The sequence below is a fragment of the Falco cherrug genome, chromosome 4 (genome assembly GCF_023634085.1).
Source record: "Falco cherrug isolate bFalChe1 chromosome 4, bFalChe1.pri, whole genome shotgun sequence".
NCBI classification, from domain to species: Eukaryota; Metazoa; Chordata; class Aves; order Falconiformes; family Falconidae; genus Falco; species Falco cherrug.
The window spans coordinates 82,766,217-82,784,264 of record NC_073700.1 but is presented as its reverse complement, the minus strand read 5'-3'; the positions used below and the strand labels follow the sequence as shown (position 1 = coordinate 82,784,264).

Here is an 18,048-nt window from a genome sequence, read left to right as displayed (position 1 = left end):
GGGAGCGGGGAGCTGGCGGGGGCCGCGGCCGGGGCGGGCCGGGCACCTCCGGCCATTTTGTTGTTCAGGGAACGTGGGGGCCGGCCCCGCCCGCGGCGGTGCCCACCTGTAGGCCGCGGCCCAGTGTGACCGGAAGGAAACGTCCAGGGATTTACCGTCCCAGGGCGTTGAGGTATTTGGAGTACTGTTAAAGTTTTGCCACCTATTCACCTGTGTATTTATTTCTCTTCTTAAAACTGCTGTTTAAAAGTTTTATTAGCAGTCACGTTTCCACTGTGCCAGTTGTTACGTGTTTGCACCTGTGTATTTCCTTAGTTCGAGGGTTAAATATTTTTGCTTACAGGTAGTCAAACTCTTTCATCTCTAGTAATGATTTCCTACTGGTCAGTACCAAGTTTTTGTTACTGTTTTTAACGGGCTTGAATGGTGTCCCAGTTGTCTAGTACCTTCTGAAATCCTGTCTCCACAGTCGCCGTGGGCCAGGCCGTGCTGATGATGCTTTATAATAAATACAACAAATCTGATCACTTCCAGCTACTTGAATGTGTACATGTGTTGCAGGATTAGCGTCCAAGTTATTTTCATTTTTTTGCTGTGCTTCATAAAGAGACAAGGGGACATGTTCCTCCTTTGGGATGTCTGTAAGCGTATGCAGCACAGCAGTTCTACTTTGTCACTGTTTGGAGCCAGAGGAGGTGGTGTGATGGTCAGTTCCTAGTAAGCAGCAGAAGCAGCATCTATTTTCTGATGAATTCATAACAGTTCTTAAAAGGAACTTGTCATCAAAACAATTGAGGAAGGAAATTCCAAAAGGGTTTTGGTTTATGTAATTTGGATGCCTTTTGTCTGGTAAGGGAAGGCACGCAGGCTAATAATCCTTGCCAGCAGTGAGACAGAAAGAGGCTGAACAGCAGCAGGCTTCATCTTGCTTGGTTTGTCACTCAGATCTTTTTGCCCTTTTTTTTTTTTTTTTAATATCTTCTTGTCATGCTTTTTGATGTTTTGCCAGACTTTTTTTCTCATACAGTAACAAAGACTCGTCACTTTTTAACTGATGTGTGTCTACCTCTCAGCTGCTAGCCAGGCAGCACATTAAAATTCTGCAGTATTTGTGACCACAAATTAAATCTGAATGTTCAACAGCTGCTGAAGCTTTCAGTTTGTTTCTAAACTTGACAGACAGACTGTCCCTACTACTGCAGCTTTGTGAAGTGAAAGGATGAGTGAAATATCTGTTGTAGATTTTTTCCCCTTGCTAATTAAATTGTTGATGTGGCTAACTTGGCCTATTGGAAATGCAGATTTACTAACAGGAGCTACTGCCTTTACAGGGCCGTACTTCTGATCTTTTGGGCCCAGGTCTATATACTAGGCCCAGCCTAGTATAAAGTCGCTTGCTTCAGTGCAATTTTACCAGCTGCTTTTAATTCTATTGTAAAGACAGGTTTCAGAAATTGTTTGATGCCCACTCAATAGGAAGGAGTATCTTGAATACATACCCTTTCCTGAACACAAGAAGCCATCAGCATATCAAATGTTTTTGTTGGATTTTTGTTGCAAATGCTCACATCTAGAGTTACTGTGCCGTTGTTCCTTTGGTTATAGTGCTGAATTATTCAGTATTATCATCCACTGCCGCCCTCAGACAATCTCTTTCATTATTAATAATTAAAAGGTGTACCTCCACTTTATTAATTAAGGCTGGTGTTTCTTACTAAGGGACCCAGCTCCTACAGCCCTTTGCGAGTGGGAAGTACCTATTACAGGTTCAGGGTAGGCATTTAACTAGGTCTAATGCAACTTAGCTTGTACCCACTTCTGACCATAAACTCTGGGGCAAAGTTCAGCAGATATAAATAATTGGAGGCTTCAATTAAATAAATAGAGCTATGACAAATTAGTGTAGCTGGGATCTAGTGCTTTTTGTCCTTCCTCCATTTCTGTTTCCAAGTTGTAGTACAAACTTGGAGTATGGTTTGCATTTAGAATACTACTTCTTGCTGTTACAGCAATTCGGCTGTGCCGCCTACTGTAATTTGTGATAGTGGTCAGAAGTGTGTCTGTGCTCCTATTCTGCATCAGGCTGCAGAAGCTAGCTTGTATTCTGGCTAGAAATGGATCATTACAATTGTTAGTTATAAAAAGGCTCTCTTGCAGTTGGAGGAAAGCCCTTCTCTGAAGGGAAAACATAGATGGTGTTGGGTTTTGTTTGGTTTTTTTAAAGTTTATTTAAATAACTGGTCCAAGTGAAGATCCTAAATATTTATCTCCTCACTCTTTGTCTCTATAGGGGACAAATTCTGCACTCACATCTGTTATGTGAATCTAGAGCTGCTAGATGTAACCAAGAGCAGACTATGCCTTTTCCTTTTCTTCCCTCACGTTTTTTCAGATGCTTATTCTCCGCTTCCTTGCACAGTCTTTGTTCTCCTGCCTTTCTTTGATGCCTTTCAATGGCAATGCTGGCAACAGAAGCAGCTATGAACAGCGTGAATTAGTCGCTCTTTCATGGGAAACTGTGGTGGGGGGAAGAGTCCACTGGGCACTTGTAATGCTGCTGACGTGCACTCAGAGATGGGACAAAAGTATGCGAGGAGAGAGGGGAGTGAACACAGTGGGGCTCAGTGCTGGCATCCTTCTTACTCATCAGAAGAGCTTGAAATTGAGCCATTTGGGTAGTTCACTCTTCATTTCCCTGTAAAGGTCACATCAGCTGGGTTGTTTTCAGAAGGTTTTCTGCATGGGGCCTTATGCTGAAACACTGAATGCAAGCAAATCTCTTCTGTTTCTGTAGGTTGTGATCCTTCATTATTGTTGCTGGTTTATGTTATTTATTATGTGCCTGAAATCTAAAGGTCTGTGTCACTTCTGAGGCACAAATTTGAAATGTGAAGGCTGAAGTATATACAAAGTTCTTAAGTATATACTGTTGTCTTACAATTGAGACACTGTAACCTTTTTCCTTACTCTGCTATTATGGAGCATCTAAAACATTGTAAGTGAAACACTCTTTGCAGAAGTTTATTTTCATTGCTTTATTTTTCCCAGGTTTACAGTAAGCCATTCATGGCTCTCTTATTTCATTTCGCTCTTTGTCTTGTAAAGTCATTTTTCTTCCCCTGTTGTTTGTATAAACTCTGTCATGCACATCAAAATCGGGGAGAGGAAAAACAAATTAAAAAACCGAGGTGTTTTCAGGAGCAGGAATGCCACATGCAATCTCTGTACTTGTAACTATTAATGTTAGGCTTTAGTTTGACTTTTTCTTCTTAAATGTATCAGCAAAATACTTGTGATAGTAGGAAAAATAAGCATAAGTCTAAATTGTGTGAACTCTATCACAAGACAATCAGGCATGTTAAAACCAGGGCTAATGCCATTAGAATTTTAAACTTGGAATGCACCTTGCATAATTTTAGTTTCTGGCTACATTTGTTGTATTTCTGTTTGTTTTGTTGTTTTTAAAGTCTAGCATTAGTCATTTTGCTTCCTTTAAGACACTATAGGAAAACCAGAAATGACAGTGTTAAAATCAGTAATTTTTTACTTGTTGCTATGATGATGCAGCATCTAGGGAATTTGTCATTTTCCTTTTATATGTACAAAAGGGCCCCACAGGATGGTTTTTAAAGCATACTGCATCAGCTCTAAAAAACAAGCCAAGCATCTGCTGTCTAAATTGTTTTCAAAGTATTTATTATGTACCGTTGACATTTTTAGGTGTTGGTGTTGAAGTGAATGGCATATATGCCCAAAGGGGAAGGGTTTCAGCTGGATTAACTTGGAGTAAATAAAGGGGCTTATCCTACCATGGCAGTTGACCATTAAAGCATGTTCCTGCACTTGGGCCAGTAAGTGTGTCTGAAGTTTGATGATGGCTGTAGGATCTGTGTTTGGGTCAACAAAGTCTGTGAAGTAAAATGCTGTTTGTGATCAGCTGTGTCTCTGCATGGGAAGTAGAGGCTCCAATGTCCAGACATTTATTGTGTCACAGAAAAGGGAAATCTGAGTCATCTCAGTCACATGAACTGCCTCAGTTACTCAGTGGTGTCAATTAGTCACCTTAGTTATCAGTAACGCAGCAGGTAGCATATATGGAGTCAATAAAACATACACTTAAAATGTTATCTGCAGTAACTATCAAGGGTTGGGGTTTTTTTAAGCTGAATTCAGTGCAAATGTCATGAAGATACACTCCAGTTGTTTACTGACTCATTTATTAAGGAATTGGCTGTGCCGTGGTGAATTTCTCTCCACTTCCTGGAACAAAACCAGTTCCCTGGCAGTGCTATTGTGCTTGTGCCATTCCACCCACAATGTTAAAGAAGCCCTTTCTGGCACCAGGCGGTGAGGAACAGCATAGGCAGGTGTAGCTGTTGCACTGATCTTTGCTGTCTTACGGGCAGACGAGCAAGGTGCTGTGGTGGTGTGTCACGTTGATGATTATGATGAGCAAGACACAAGGGAGAGATGATTCTGGTGTACAGAATAAACTTGCCTGTGTTGTTTGGATCAGGCATACATTTCTGCAGAGGAGAATTTTTATTTATTTTTGGCATTTTTATTTAATTAATTTTTAGTGAAGTGGAGCATTGTAGATTAAAAAGGGGAAATCAGAACAGGAAAATAGGCCATTTAAGTACAGTGGCTGGAGCAACCCACAACTAGGTCAGAAATTAGCTCCTCCAAAGGCAAACACACAACAAATGTTCAGTTTAATAAAGTTAACAAGTTGTTACGAATGACTGCTGAAGAAATAATGGTTTGTTCATTTGTGCTCTTGGAAAGACATATGCTGAATGTATTTTTTGATTAACTTTCTGACCAGAATCAAAATCACATAAAGTCCTTGCATTAAGCATGGAAATGTAAATCACTGTTAGAAAACTACCTAGAAGGGAAGCTCTTTTCAAGTAAAAGCAGCTATAGGTAAGTGTGAAGCAGTTGTTCTGGATGGAGTAGCTGGATGTCCAGCCTTGCTTTTTAAGCCATTCTTTATGATTCCCACCCCATCTACCATGCAGTGGGTGAAAATACATTGCAGTGTAACAATAATGTTGACTTGTTAGTTCAGTTGATGCTCATGTCTTTTGAATCGTCTCATGAACAGTGCTTGCCAGACAAAAGATAGGTTTGGTGAAGTTTGTCCCTCTAACATTTATAGACAGGTGAGGGGAAAAATAATACCATTGAAGAACTAAAACAGGACCAGGCCACTGACTTTAAAGGGAAAGTGTATTTCAGAGGTCAGCCTTCGAAAAGTAGTGAAAGAGGCAAATACGCATTTTATAGATTCAGAAGCTAGTTCTTGGGATTTTCTGAAGATCTTATCTTAATTGTAAGAAACGCCTTTCAGCACATTTAAAATCCATTTTGATGGTGGTGGAGGATTACGATAAGGAGAGTTTGTTGCATCTAATATATTAAAGAAACAACTGGAGGCTGAAAATAGCAGTATAATGATATTTTGAATAACATGAAAGGCGGGACCCAAAGCCCTGTCCTTCTGTTTGAGACCAGGATTTGGGAATGTCCTGGAACTGGGCTGGTTTCAGTGAAGTCTGGAAGAGAAAAAGGCAAAATTCTAGATCCAGGTAGCGAAGTGGTATAATGCTTCCTGCAGCCAAATCCTAACTTACTTGTGCTGTTGTGTATAAGGCATTTGCGTGTCTCTGGAGAGGTGGATAACTGCTGGGAAGGTGGCCTCTCTGAGACAGTGTGTATCATACTCTGTTCTCATGGGAAGTGTATCAATGCAGTGTGCTGGCACCTGATCCACTGTCACATCTGTTCTTCAGGTCTGATATAAACCCAGCAAACTTCAACAGTAAATACAAGTTAAGACAATAACTCTGTGATTAACAGGACATGTTAACGCCTGTGGACTAACAGTGGGGTGTAAGCAGTGAGAGAGTAAGCAGTTTTCAAATTAATTGTAGTTTTTATTGGTCTTAACTCTGCTGCAGGTTCTCATTACCATCGCATCCCAAAGATTTCCTCTTTATCAGGTTCAGGTGGAAACCATCACCACTTGGTTTTGGTTTGAAGGAAAAATGGATACCATCTGCTGAAAGCCCTCCCAGGTGATTCTTTGGGAGAGCTACAAGAAATCCTGAAGTAATCAGGCACCATATGCTAAGAAGCAGAAATCTGAAGTGTTTACAAGTATGTAGAACCACAGTAGAGCATGGTCTGAGCAAGACCTTGTATGGTGGGAGCAGAAGGGTGGGGAGAGATGCTGTGCATAACAAAGGAAGTTCCAGCACCAAGGTTCTGATGTAAGTTGTTTAGCTAAGTGCTCCTCACCAGGTCTGTCTGTTGACTGTGTTGCTGCTCACCCTGTGCATGTGAGCTGTGTGACAAGTTGTCATGCATGTCACAGAACCATGGAGAACACAGGTTGGAAGGGACCTCTGGAGATCATCTGATCCAACCTTCTGCTCAAAGTAGGGCTAACTCTGGAGCCACAACAGTTTGCACAGGGAGACGTTCAGTCAAATTTTGAACATCTCTGAGGATGGAGGACCACAACCTGTCGGACAACTTGGTCCAGTGCTTGAGTACTCTTACGGTGAAAAACTTTTCTGTTATCAGAATTGATTGTGTTGCAACTTGTGGCTGTTGCCTTGTTCTTTTGCGGTGTCCCTCTGAGAACAGTTTGGCTCTGTCTTTACTCTAACTCCTTTTAGAGAGTGGGAGACTGCAGTCAGGTCTGCCCCCAGCCTTCTTTTATCTAGGTTAAATAAACACAGTTCCATCATCATTTCTATGTCATTTGTCCAGGAGCCAAAGCAGTCCTTTTTTCTATGTGATGTCATGAGCTGGTATTTTCCTTTGACTTCCTGCTAAATTGGGATAGATCACTTGTGAGAGAATAGACATGTTTGCTCCAAACCAGAAATCCCAGGTAAAAAAAATTCATAGGAAGAAGAGAAACACAAAATGCCAGATTCTGGTATATGTGCTGTTTCTTTCTGCAGTTTCAGTAAAGCACAGTCGGTATGCTCACCCTGCTCTGTTGGCATGGCTTATCTGTAGTAAAGTTAGCTGCCGTGGCCTTCTGATGATGTGAGAATCTTTCAGAAATGGACAATTCATGAAGTATTTTCAAGTATCTTGATGTCTGCCTCGAGTGTCATCTCCATGACTGGGATGAAGTACAGGAAGGTCACAGGCCTGACAGAACAAAGCAGAAGATCCCTCAAAAGTACAGGGTTTATTCCAGACACTGGATAAATCTTGAACTGCAGAAGCAGCTAAGACAGTTCTTCTCTTAAATTGTATGCTTGTTTTATTTGACATTCCTGTGTCAAACATGTGCCCTGCGCTAACCAAATGCTGTAGGCCCCTCTGCATTTGGGGAGTAGAGTACATTTGGTATTTTTATTCAATAGGTTTTTTTTCACTGTGCTTTATCAGACCTGTTTAATATTCTTTTACTGGGCTGGGTGATTTCTGGTTTTTTGTTTGCCTCTGAAGAATGTATTTCTGCATGTTACAGGCTAGCACAGCAGCGAAAGATGGCTGGTGAGAGGTGGGTGAGTAAAATAATTGCACTTTCTCCAAATACCTTCTCGAAAACTGGAAGGAGTTTCTGTTTCTGATGCCTGTATCTTGGGGGAATATCTGGATTTCCAACATTGCCTTTTTATGGGGTGCAGTAAGAACCCTTGGGAATTCCATAATTTTTCTGGGTTTCTGATATTTTAAGCGGCCTCCTGTGAGAACAGTCAGCATTAATTTCATCATGGAAACAAAATTCCAGCTTAAATGTCATCCACAGCATGGTTCAGACCTTCCCATTGTTGCAAGACTTTAGCTGGCAGGTTGTTGCTTTGCTATCACTCTCTCGTTTATGTTTGTAAGAAGGCAATGCTTTTGTGCTTTTCCTCTAGTTTACTTCTAGGTTCTTGTCTATACTATTAAAGTTGTCGCGAATGGATTCTCTTTTTGATATGGAAAGAAGCTGTCCTTTTTCTTCCTCTCTGAGGATTAGTATTCTCAAGAAGACCACACTTCTGTGCCTTTTTCACGTTAATTCAGGGCTGCTTTGCAACATCAGCACCACCATGTGTTCCTCTTCAGTCAGTTGTCCGTATATCCGCTTACGTCTTTCAGACCTCTCCCAGACCCTGTGGAAACCATTTGGAGTTTAGGGTCATGAGAACGAGTTGCTTTAGGACTTCTTTAGATATATTCATATAACTTCCATTTATCCCTCCTGATTATTCTTGCCTGCATCTGATTCTTGCATTTCATCTATCCTGAAGTTTAGTAACGTATGAAGTTGAGTTTGCGCACAGGGCATGAACAAGTGGCTGTTTGCTTTGCTAGTCCTTGAAGGGAGGCTTGTATTATTCAGCTTTAAATAAATCATCCGGATGTGTACCTGTATCATTTGAGCTGCATTTTGCCCTGAGAATTCTTCAGTTAAAGGAGCACCTAAAAAGAGCTGCTGTTTCAGGAAAGTTTCTTTAAAAAAACCAGCCATTTCAGTTGCTTTAACAGCCACTAAATTATAACACAAATAGAATGACATAGATGCTACATAAATCGCTAAACTGTAACAAGCTGGTATAAAGATATTAAAACTCACCCACACAAACAAAACAAAGAAAACATGTAAAGGAAACTGTGAATGTGATTATGCACAGAATGCACATGAAAGCTGAAATAAAAGGAAAAAAACTCGAGATAAAGCAATCTCTGCACATTGGCAACAAGGACCAGGGTGTGACTGTGGGAGGAACAGCACATGAGAGAGCAGTACATTCATGCTATTTGGTGCAGAAGTGACGGCACATGACCTTGATTTGTGCAGTTATTCTAAATTATCTTTCTGTCTTGCTTTTTGTATCCAGTATTCGTCTCAGGACTTGTACTTCTCTGTCTCTGCAGTATTTCCGGGCACTGGCGTTTCCCCTGACAAGCTGCTGGCCTATTTGGGATCTCTGGAGACTGCATCCCCGTGAATCTGGCTGCTGTGATTATTTTAGCCCTCAACGCAGATTTCCCTGAGGAACAGAGGAAGTCTGCCAGCAGATGTGGTTCATGAGATTTGCTTACCCTGGGCCCAGCCAGGAGGCTGTGTGCCAGCTGGAGGGGCCACCAAGGGGGGTCCAAAGCAGAGGATTTGGTCCCTGCTCCATTCCTTGGGGAAGGAGGGGATCCCCCCTCCTTCCCTGAGGTGAGGGGCTGCAGCAGGTACTGCTGCACAGTTGCTTTGGCAGCCAGCAGCACAGGAGGGCAGATGGCTCTGATGGCAGGTCCAGAAGTTGAGCTGAGTGTAACAAGATGTTTCCCCAGTCTTTCTGGAAACCTGGGCCAACCTGTAGGGGAGAGGTGATCTGCCTGGGAGCAGAAGGCATTTCCATGTTGGATTTCTTGAATTATGTGTGTTTTCTGAGGAGGAGGGGGGAGAATTCCGGATGTTCTCAGCTGGGTGTAGTTTGAGGTACCCTTTGATTAGAAATCAGCCTTAATGGTTTCTTTTGGAACAGCTTTACAGGTTCAGAGGTTTCTGGGTTTATTAATGTTTTAAGCTCAAAGCAAAATGCAGAAGATAGATAGGAAGTCTGTCATAGCAAGTGGAAATATAACATTGTTTCTGTTAACCTCAAAATCCAACTATCTTGGTAAAACCACAGAATTTTTATTTTATATTCAAAAGCTGGGAAAAGTGTGATCTTCCGGGTCTGTTCATACACTGCTTCCTTCTCCTGACACGAGAGAAATTTCTGGTTGTGGAAGTGTAGTCTCCAGGCTCTTTCAGAAGACTTCTTTGCATTGGTGTTATCCCAAGGGCCTGAATCATAGGGACAGAAAGGGACAGACTTGCTGCATGGATGGGCACCCAGCCACATGCCAAATACCGTTTTTTTCCCAGTTAGTGTAGTGCTGTCTGTGACCCTTGAGCGAGGAGGGAGAAGTCTGAATGTTCTAGATTTGAACTTCTTCAGGTATCAACACAGTAAGAGAGATTGTGATATCTTTTAACCTTTGCTTCCACTGACACGTCCTACTTATTCCACAAACTATAAACTATGTGCCTGCCCACTTCCCTTTAGAATATCCTTCAGTATCACAGATACCATCTGTTTTCTCTCAGGTGGTTTTATTGATAAAAGTCTAACTACATTGCAGAGCGGTTGTTCTCAGTTGGTTTTTCTTTTTTTTCAAGGCTGTGCTGCTTCTATTTTGGACCTGGAGAAGGACTGAGGTACTTGAAAGCTTATTGATTTTTCCCAGCTAGACTAGTGAGCCTAATAACATAGGTCTGCCTACAGACCTTATTTTGGTCATATCCTTGGATGCATCAACAATACTGTTTATTTCTTCTGGTGTAATTTATGGCTGTCAGTGTTATGCAAATAACCCAGCAATGACGTGTAACGAGATGGAGAGAGTTATGTTGGCCTGTCTGCAATGTTCCTAAATTTCATCAGGGAAAAATAAACAGAAAAATCTCAGGCAACTGATGTACTGGACGAGACTTCAATGCAAATGCATCTTATCATTATGAAGTTGCCGTATACAGCCATTTGTTCATTCTGGGTCAAATCTTTCTTTTTTTATTCCTGTGTGTTCCTAAATCAGAGAAATTTGGTGTTCATGGGTGTGTTAGTGGAGTTCCTGAGCAGTTTGCAGTTTCCCTGCAGTCCCGCAGGGTGACAGGTGCGGGACAGTGCAGAAGCAGACACTTGAGTCTTGTAACACCATCAATAGAAGTGCTAGTGATGAGTGTAGGATGCAGTGGCAGTCATTAACGTTAAGCTGTTAAATGAGACACTTGGACTGAGGTAATTTGAGTTTCTGGCAGCCAACAGCCGTGGGAGTGACAGATCCAAGTACCAGAATGTTGCCTGTCAGTTTGCAGCTGTGTCATATTGGCAGTTCCAGCATTGGGCTCTTTCATCGTGCTGGCTGGGAGAAGATGATGGAATGGTTTGGGTTGGAAGGGGCCTTAAAGATCAGCTGGTTCCAGCCCCCTGGTGGTGGATATCGGCATGTACCGTCCAGCAATGCCTCTCCAGTGGGCAGGGAGCACGTCCTGTACGTCTGCAAAACAGCCACCTGTGTAGTCCTGCTTAGTGATGGCTGAGACCAACAAGTGCATTTCTCTCTTGCCTCCCTTGTGGGAGAGGCAGCGGGAAAGCAAGCACATACTCTTTGCTCTCCTCTTTGTCTGGATAACTTAGGATCTCAGTCAGACTAAGGACACTGTTCTCCCAGTATGGCCCTTGGTGCCCCAGGGCAGCAGGGAGCAGTGGTGAGGTGAGACTCCAACCTGCACAGCTCCTGCTGAAGCTCCTGAGGTCCTTTATAAGCTCGGGACTTCTTTCTTGTCTGAGAGTAATGTGGGTAAACTGGAAAGAAGAAACCCAGAAGGGGCCAAGCATCTGAAAACACTGCTAGCACGTGGGGTGATAGCAGGCTTCTGTGGGAAGGAACCGCGGCCACTGTCATGCTGGTAATTGGGTCCCTGCCTGGAAAAAATACCAAGTGAGCAGGTCACCCGGGATGCCAGCGCAGCAGCTCTGTGCCAAGGGCCACATGTAGGCTGCGCACACAGCCTGGGAGTGCTCGCCTGCCCGAGTCGTGTCTTCTGCAGGTGTTGGCATAACTTCCCTTCCCTGGATTTGTTTCTGTTTACATGGATGTCTAAAGGCCCGCATGGCTGGTAAGGAGCAGGAATTAACTTTTCTTTAAATGTCATAGCACAAAACCAAAAGCCTGGTGAAGATGAAGAAGCCAACCCTGAAGGTTTTCTTTTTCCTCCCTGCTAACTCAAAAGATGTGGCCTTTTTGGGAAAATATATGCTTATGCAATTTGTCCTCATTTTGGTTCTTGATAACCAGCACAACTCGGCCAGCATTGAATGGATGGCTGCAATTAACCCATGTAATAGTGTTTATGGCTCCTTTTGAGAAAGGACTGTTATTTCTTAGTCAGCGCATAAGCCTTATTTTAGGTAATCAGAAGCCCCATTTTAAGTGCCAATGTGATTTTAAAGGTACTTCATGAACATGACAGAAACTCAAAGCAAAGCCTTTGAGATGCCAGAGGAGACCTGTTAAAATTACCAGGCAGTTTACCAGTGCCTCAGCAAGGGCATGTTTGAGAGCAGCAGGTTTTGTGACTTCTGTGAAGTCTTCTTCAATTTGTGCTATTCAGACAAACTCAGCAAGGCTGAAGCTTCACGTGCCCTACATCTGAACCCGTGGTTTTGAAAGCTCGCATTTTGAGGAAGGGGTTCAAAACAGAAGCCAGAGTTCAGCAACCCCACCCCCTTACACCACTGAAAGTAAGGGATTGGGCTGCATTTTCTCATGCTCTTTGCTTCTCTTGAAGAGCTGATCTGTCATTGCTTAAGTGCACAAGCTGTCTTGAAATAATAATATGCTGCTCAACTACAAGATGCCAAGAAGCCTGCTTCTTGCTGCTAATGCAATACCACAGTTGCTTGTCGGTGCCCTGCCCCAGGCACCACCGTCTGGGGGCTGTGGTGGGAGCTGGAGCCCCACAATGAGCTCCACCAGAGACCCAAAGCCTGAGTGCTACCTGCGGAGGGAGGAAGGGCCTCCATCCCTCTCAGGTTGGTGGATGGGTGTTTGAACAAAGTTCTGCATCTTAAACCGTGAATTATGGCTGCATTGCAGGTCAACGTTAATTGACCCCCCCACCACCCATTTATGAGACCTTGTTTAACACACCTTATGCCTCTAAATGGACTGGGGGGTGGGGGATGGGGTGGTGGTGTGTGCTTTTAAACATTTGAGCAAATGTCTCCTTGTCACTTGAACCCTTGATTTGAGTGTCAAGTGATTATTTGAGAAGCGAAAGAGTTTCAGTGTTTTCAGCAAAAAAAAAAAAAGTCATACCTGCATGAGACTTAAGAAAACCCAAAACCTAGCTTTTGTGGAAATTACAAAAATTATGGAAGCTGGCTAATATGACCCTAGAGAGAGCAGGAAAACATGAGCTCCATTATTACAAAGGAGTGTGTGTAGCTTAAAGATGTGGTAATGAGCACTGGTGTGGGTAGTACTGAAAGCATATGTTGTAGCACTGTTTAGCATATTTTATGCTTTTCACGTTATACCACTATCCTGTGTTTATACTTAAGCTTGCTAACCCTTTTGGCCTGCTCTCAAGAGTTGGAAAACGATCATGCAAACTGCTCACTTGTTTCAGTTTTTCTGCCCAGCTCTGTTATATGCCAAGCAACAGGCGTGAAGTGTTTGATCCTCAAAAGTCTTACCCAGGAGCTTGGCTAGGTAAGTCATAAGAGAACCCCCTACCTCATAGCTCTTAATGAAGAATAGCAGCCCTTCTGAAAGGTGTTTCTCAAGCCCAGAGAAGATGTGATAAGAGTAGCTGCTTCTCATGCATGGATGTGCCTCCACATGGCTCAGTTTGTGCTGGGCCATGACGAGGGTTTCAAGGCATTCCTACGTTACAAGTAAAGTTGTTAATAAATAGCATATCCTGAATTATGCTTAAAATACAAAAGAAGTGGTATTTTAAGAGATTTTTTAATAGCCTTTGAATCTTCTAATTTGAAAAGCTGCAGAGGTAAAATAATGCATAGCTGAGAGGTATTAAAAGGTACCTAAAAGCTATTTTACCAGCTAGATGGTAAATTCTGTGTGTTTTCTTAAAGTAGTTGCCCAACTGTTTCTTACAGCACAGGAAGGGAAAAGCTGAATCACTTGTTTGTCTGGTTGTCACCTCAGTTACTAGTGCAGAGTAGGGTAAATTCCAAGCAAACACATTATGTGTAAACAATGCTTCAAAATCCTGGTGTTCTGAATTTTCTGAATGTTCTTATTGAAAACAAGGTTTTTTGAGTAAAGCCAACAATACTCTTAACAAAACAAAAATATATTGTAAAAGTTTTGAAGTTACAAGGTAGTTTATTCACTTTGAAATAACAACTTTCATGGAATGAAACTGAATTGTAGTCAAAATATTCTGTGTTTAATTATCTTCCTTTAGTACTTCACACATGCTTTGCACTAGCGTGGTGACTTTCTCATGTACATACATTTTAAATAGTTTTCTTAAAAAATAATTTAACATTTATAAAATGGTCTTTGTATATTATTTAAAGATCTTTAATATTCAAATAAGGCATGAATAATGTCATATTAATTCTAAATATGTATTTTCAGCAATATTAGACATTTATAAATTTTATTTCTATTGAATATACTATATTAAGCATTTTAGTAAGTATATATTTTATTTATAATTTAAGAATAATGTTCAAAAGTAGTTTTTCATTTTAAAATCCATTTTGACAATGGACAGGGCCTTAATCAGAAAGAAGTAATTACAATAACTTGGGGTTCTGTGTGGAATGAAAATGTGTTTCAGTTCACCAGGATCATCTATGTCCTGAAACTTTTAAATACTAGAAGAGTAACTAGCCATTAATTTAATATATGTAGCCAGCGGATGAACTCAGTTGCAAGACATGTGGTTAGTTTGTTAGAAAACTACTGACACCTGTAAGACTGCACAAAGAGCTAAATTCCTTAATTTGCTAACTCATTGCTAGACTTACCGAGAGCCACTTTTGTGTAAAAAATCCTCATTGTGTGCACACACACCCCCACCCCCACCCCTGATCTCTCCCTCTCCAAGGTGTAGTCGCAGACTGGACCCTGGGACCCCGCAGAGGTCTCACCTCGTAGAAGCTGGTTTCTTTGGGTGGTAGACGCCCTCCTTGCCCAGCCAGCCTGGAGCTGCCCCAGGGATGAGCTTGGGAGCTTTTCCACCACTCCTGTTAGGATGCGTCTGGCCACTGGGTTTGGGATGTGCTGGCTAAGCAGATGAGAGGGATGCTGGCGTGGAAGGCCATTACATGTCCTGCAGGTAAATCTCTATTGCTCAAAACACGGTGAAGGTGCAAGCAGGGTTGCTGCTGAAAACACTGAAGTGCCAGCTTGATGATGGTTTGTGATCTGCAGGATTATTAACTGCTGTGGGGTAGGAACCCCCTTTGTACAGAGTCTGACACAGACAAGCCTCCAACGCAGTCAGGCAGTTGAAGCCAGAAGAAACAGGAACTGTATCGACACCTTTCAGATTTCTGCCCAGTGCTTTAACCAGGGGAACCATAGAACCTAACTCACTGTGGCATCCCAAGAAAGATGCTGTCCCTCTCTGGGAGGGAACCTGCATGCTAGGAGAATGTTTTAAAGCAATAGAAATGGCTCTCTTAGTTAAAACCTCAGCATGACTTCAGGAGGGAGAGGCCAGAAGGGAAAATCACCTTCAAATTCAATAATCCCCATGTTAAAGTGCATCCCATTGCAATTTATTGTTGGGTAAGAGAGGTGTGTATAGTTCTGACATTTAGGTTCCACTGATGTTTCAAAATTAAATGCAATGTATTATGTGAAGCATATTTTCTATGCAGTATCTTTTTATTTTTGTAAGACAATTTACTCTGTATTTGAAGAATATATTTAGTGTTGACTCTAACTTTCATTTCTTTAGCAGAGAAATGCTACTTCAAGGGCTGTGTTAAAGAAATGCTTTGGATTGGGGACATTTTTAACTGAAATGCAGACTTGGTGAAGGCTTCCAGGGAAGGGTGCTTTGCCTGAAGAGTCACCATCAAAAACCTCGCCCAGCTTCTAAACCACAGAATTCTTGAAAAGCCTAATCATGACATACATTTGTACTGAAATTTGGTCTGATGCAAACAAGGTCTATCTGTATTTGTGCCCCTACCTAGTTTGGTTAACAGCAGGTATGCGAAATGCTGGATGGAAATACATGTGTGAAAACTCCCCATCTGAGCTGATCTCAGAGATTTAAGTGGAAAAAATTCCTGAAAACTAGATTAAGAAACAGTGCCTAAGCAAAATAATGCATCATTTTGCTGGAGGAGGGAAAGCTGAGAGGGTTTCCCAGGAGCTAAACATCAGACACATGGAAGATATCGGGTTCTGGGAGTTGTGTCACTGAAAATTAGACACCTACCATCAGTCCAGGGTGCAACTCCTCATCCTGCTCTGCATCACAGGTTTCAGCATGGCCAGCAGCCCTGTCTTAAACCCGTGTTTCTCCAACACAACATCTATAAATGGAGCCTGGGACAACTGCATCAGCAGTCGTAGAATCTCTCAAGTTGGAAGGGACCTATAAAGATCATTGAGTCCAACTTGATCGGTGCCTGGCTTGTAGGTACCTGAACTTCAGTGAAGTGGATCCTACTGAGCATGAATGCGCCTGGCTTGAGGCTGCAGCCAGCATCCGAGACTTGCTGCCTTTTGCCACCAAGTGCCTCCTGCCAACGATGAGTTTTCTCTCCAGCAGATGGCCCAGCCAGCCCGCAGGAAGCCAGCCTTTACCTTGCCATCCCTGGCACTCCAGCTGCAGGTATGCTTATGGTATCCTCTGCACATTATTCTAAATGGGCACCTTTGAAATCGGTTTGAGTTTTAGGCTATACAGAGAAGTAGTTTTACATACACACAACTGAGTATTCATTGGTACCTCAAAAAACCACAATTTTGATTGTGAAATGGTTTTGGCAATAATGACTCAATACTACCACTTCACAGCTGCAGAGTTTGTGAAGAGATGGTCCCCAGGTCAGTAGTGCCTGGCAAATTTATTTTCTGTCATAACAAAGACAAATGGAAAGTGTGCAGCTAATGCATCAGTTCTGTTTTTGAATATGATTCTTACTGTCTCCTCTAAGTTACTGGAAATATCCACATGACATATTTCCCCTTTCAAAGATCAATAAGTGTTACAAAATAAATGTTGTTCTAGATGGAAAGCTGGCATTCAACAGTGCTTGATTTCCACTTGCTATTTGCTGTTTCTAGTAAAGCTAGATACATACTGAGACATTTACAACCATATGATCTGTGCTTTATATGACTTTTCCATAAAAAAAATCTGTACTATTTGTTAGCTTATTGGTTTCTAGTGACAAAATACACCACTTCGTTAGTTAATTATACTCTTCCCCTGTAAGAATACAAGCCTGCTTTTTCTTAACCTTACTAATCCAATCACTCATATTTCACGTGGATTTAACTCTTATGTTTAAAGGGAAGGATGCAGAGTGTTTAAGTTACACCTTCTTAAAGAGAAGCTGAACTGGAGCAGTGCTATGTAGCAGCAGACTGACTTGCAACCCTAGTCATTCTGGGCCACCAGCATGGTGAGGCACAGACAGCAGAGGGAGGACTGGGGCAGTAGACTACTTCTAAAGTAACTTGTGAGAAATAAAATCGCAGCAACTGTTACCCAATTCTCTGCTGTGTAAAAAAAAGGTGCAAGTCAGACGATGGTGCTGCGCTGGACCTTTGCTGTTGCGTTCACATCCACAAGGCACAACACTGGATTCCAGGAACTCTGATCCCAAGTGCTGGCTGAGTCTTCCCACAACATCAGGGCTCTGGGCTTGGGTTTTGAGACTTACATGCATGTACTAACCCGTGCATTGGCTCTATTTATGCAACATCCCTGTCAGGTCCCAGGCACTGGAATTTTAAGTGGCATCACATCAAGGCACAAGGTGAATATTCAAGAAAGTGTGATGGGTCCTGAGAAGTTTAAAGATTAGTTTTCTGTATTTCAGTCAAATATCTGACTGCAACATCATGGCGATGTAAATAAATTTCAGATTTCACATGTAATGACTTCTAGTCATGTGTTTCGAAGCTAATGTTCTAAAATGACATGTTTTCTCTTGAACAATTTAGCCCTCGCCAATAACAAAGTATAGTTTGAGCTGAGACCGCACATTATGCTACTTATCACTTGCATAATGGGGACTCCACAGATTTGTTCCTGTAAATTTTCTTTGAATTAATGGAATAAATCGATATTTGTTACGGAATCTGGCTTATGTCCAAAGTTATGTGGAAATACGGCAATAAAGATTAGACAGTGATCCCAATCAACTACATATGCTGATTTTTTGGGTAAGAAGTATGAAACCAATGTCTTGCTATTCTTGTGTAATTTTCACTTGAAGAATCATAAAAACTTAAAAAGCATACACTAACACCACA

At 42.0% G+C, this 18,048-nt stretch overlaps 1 long non-coding RNA gene across 1 annotated transcript; it reads left to right on the top strand.

Annotated features, from left to right (window-relative positions):
- The first annotated feature begins 78 nt into the window (after positions 1 to 78).
- On the top strand, positions 79 to 17,670 carry LOC114017512 (uncharacterized). Its single transcript, XR_003562615.2, has 3 exons — positions 79 to 172; positions 15,509 to 16,396; positions 17,081 to 17,670. It is a non-coding gene; the product is annotated as an uncharacterized LOC114017512 (long non-coding RNA).
- The last annotated feature ends 378 nt before the right edge of the window (positions 17,671 to 18,048 follow it).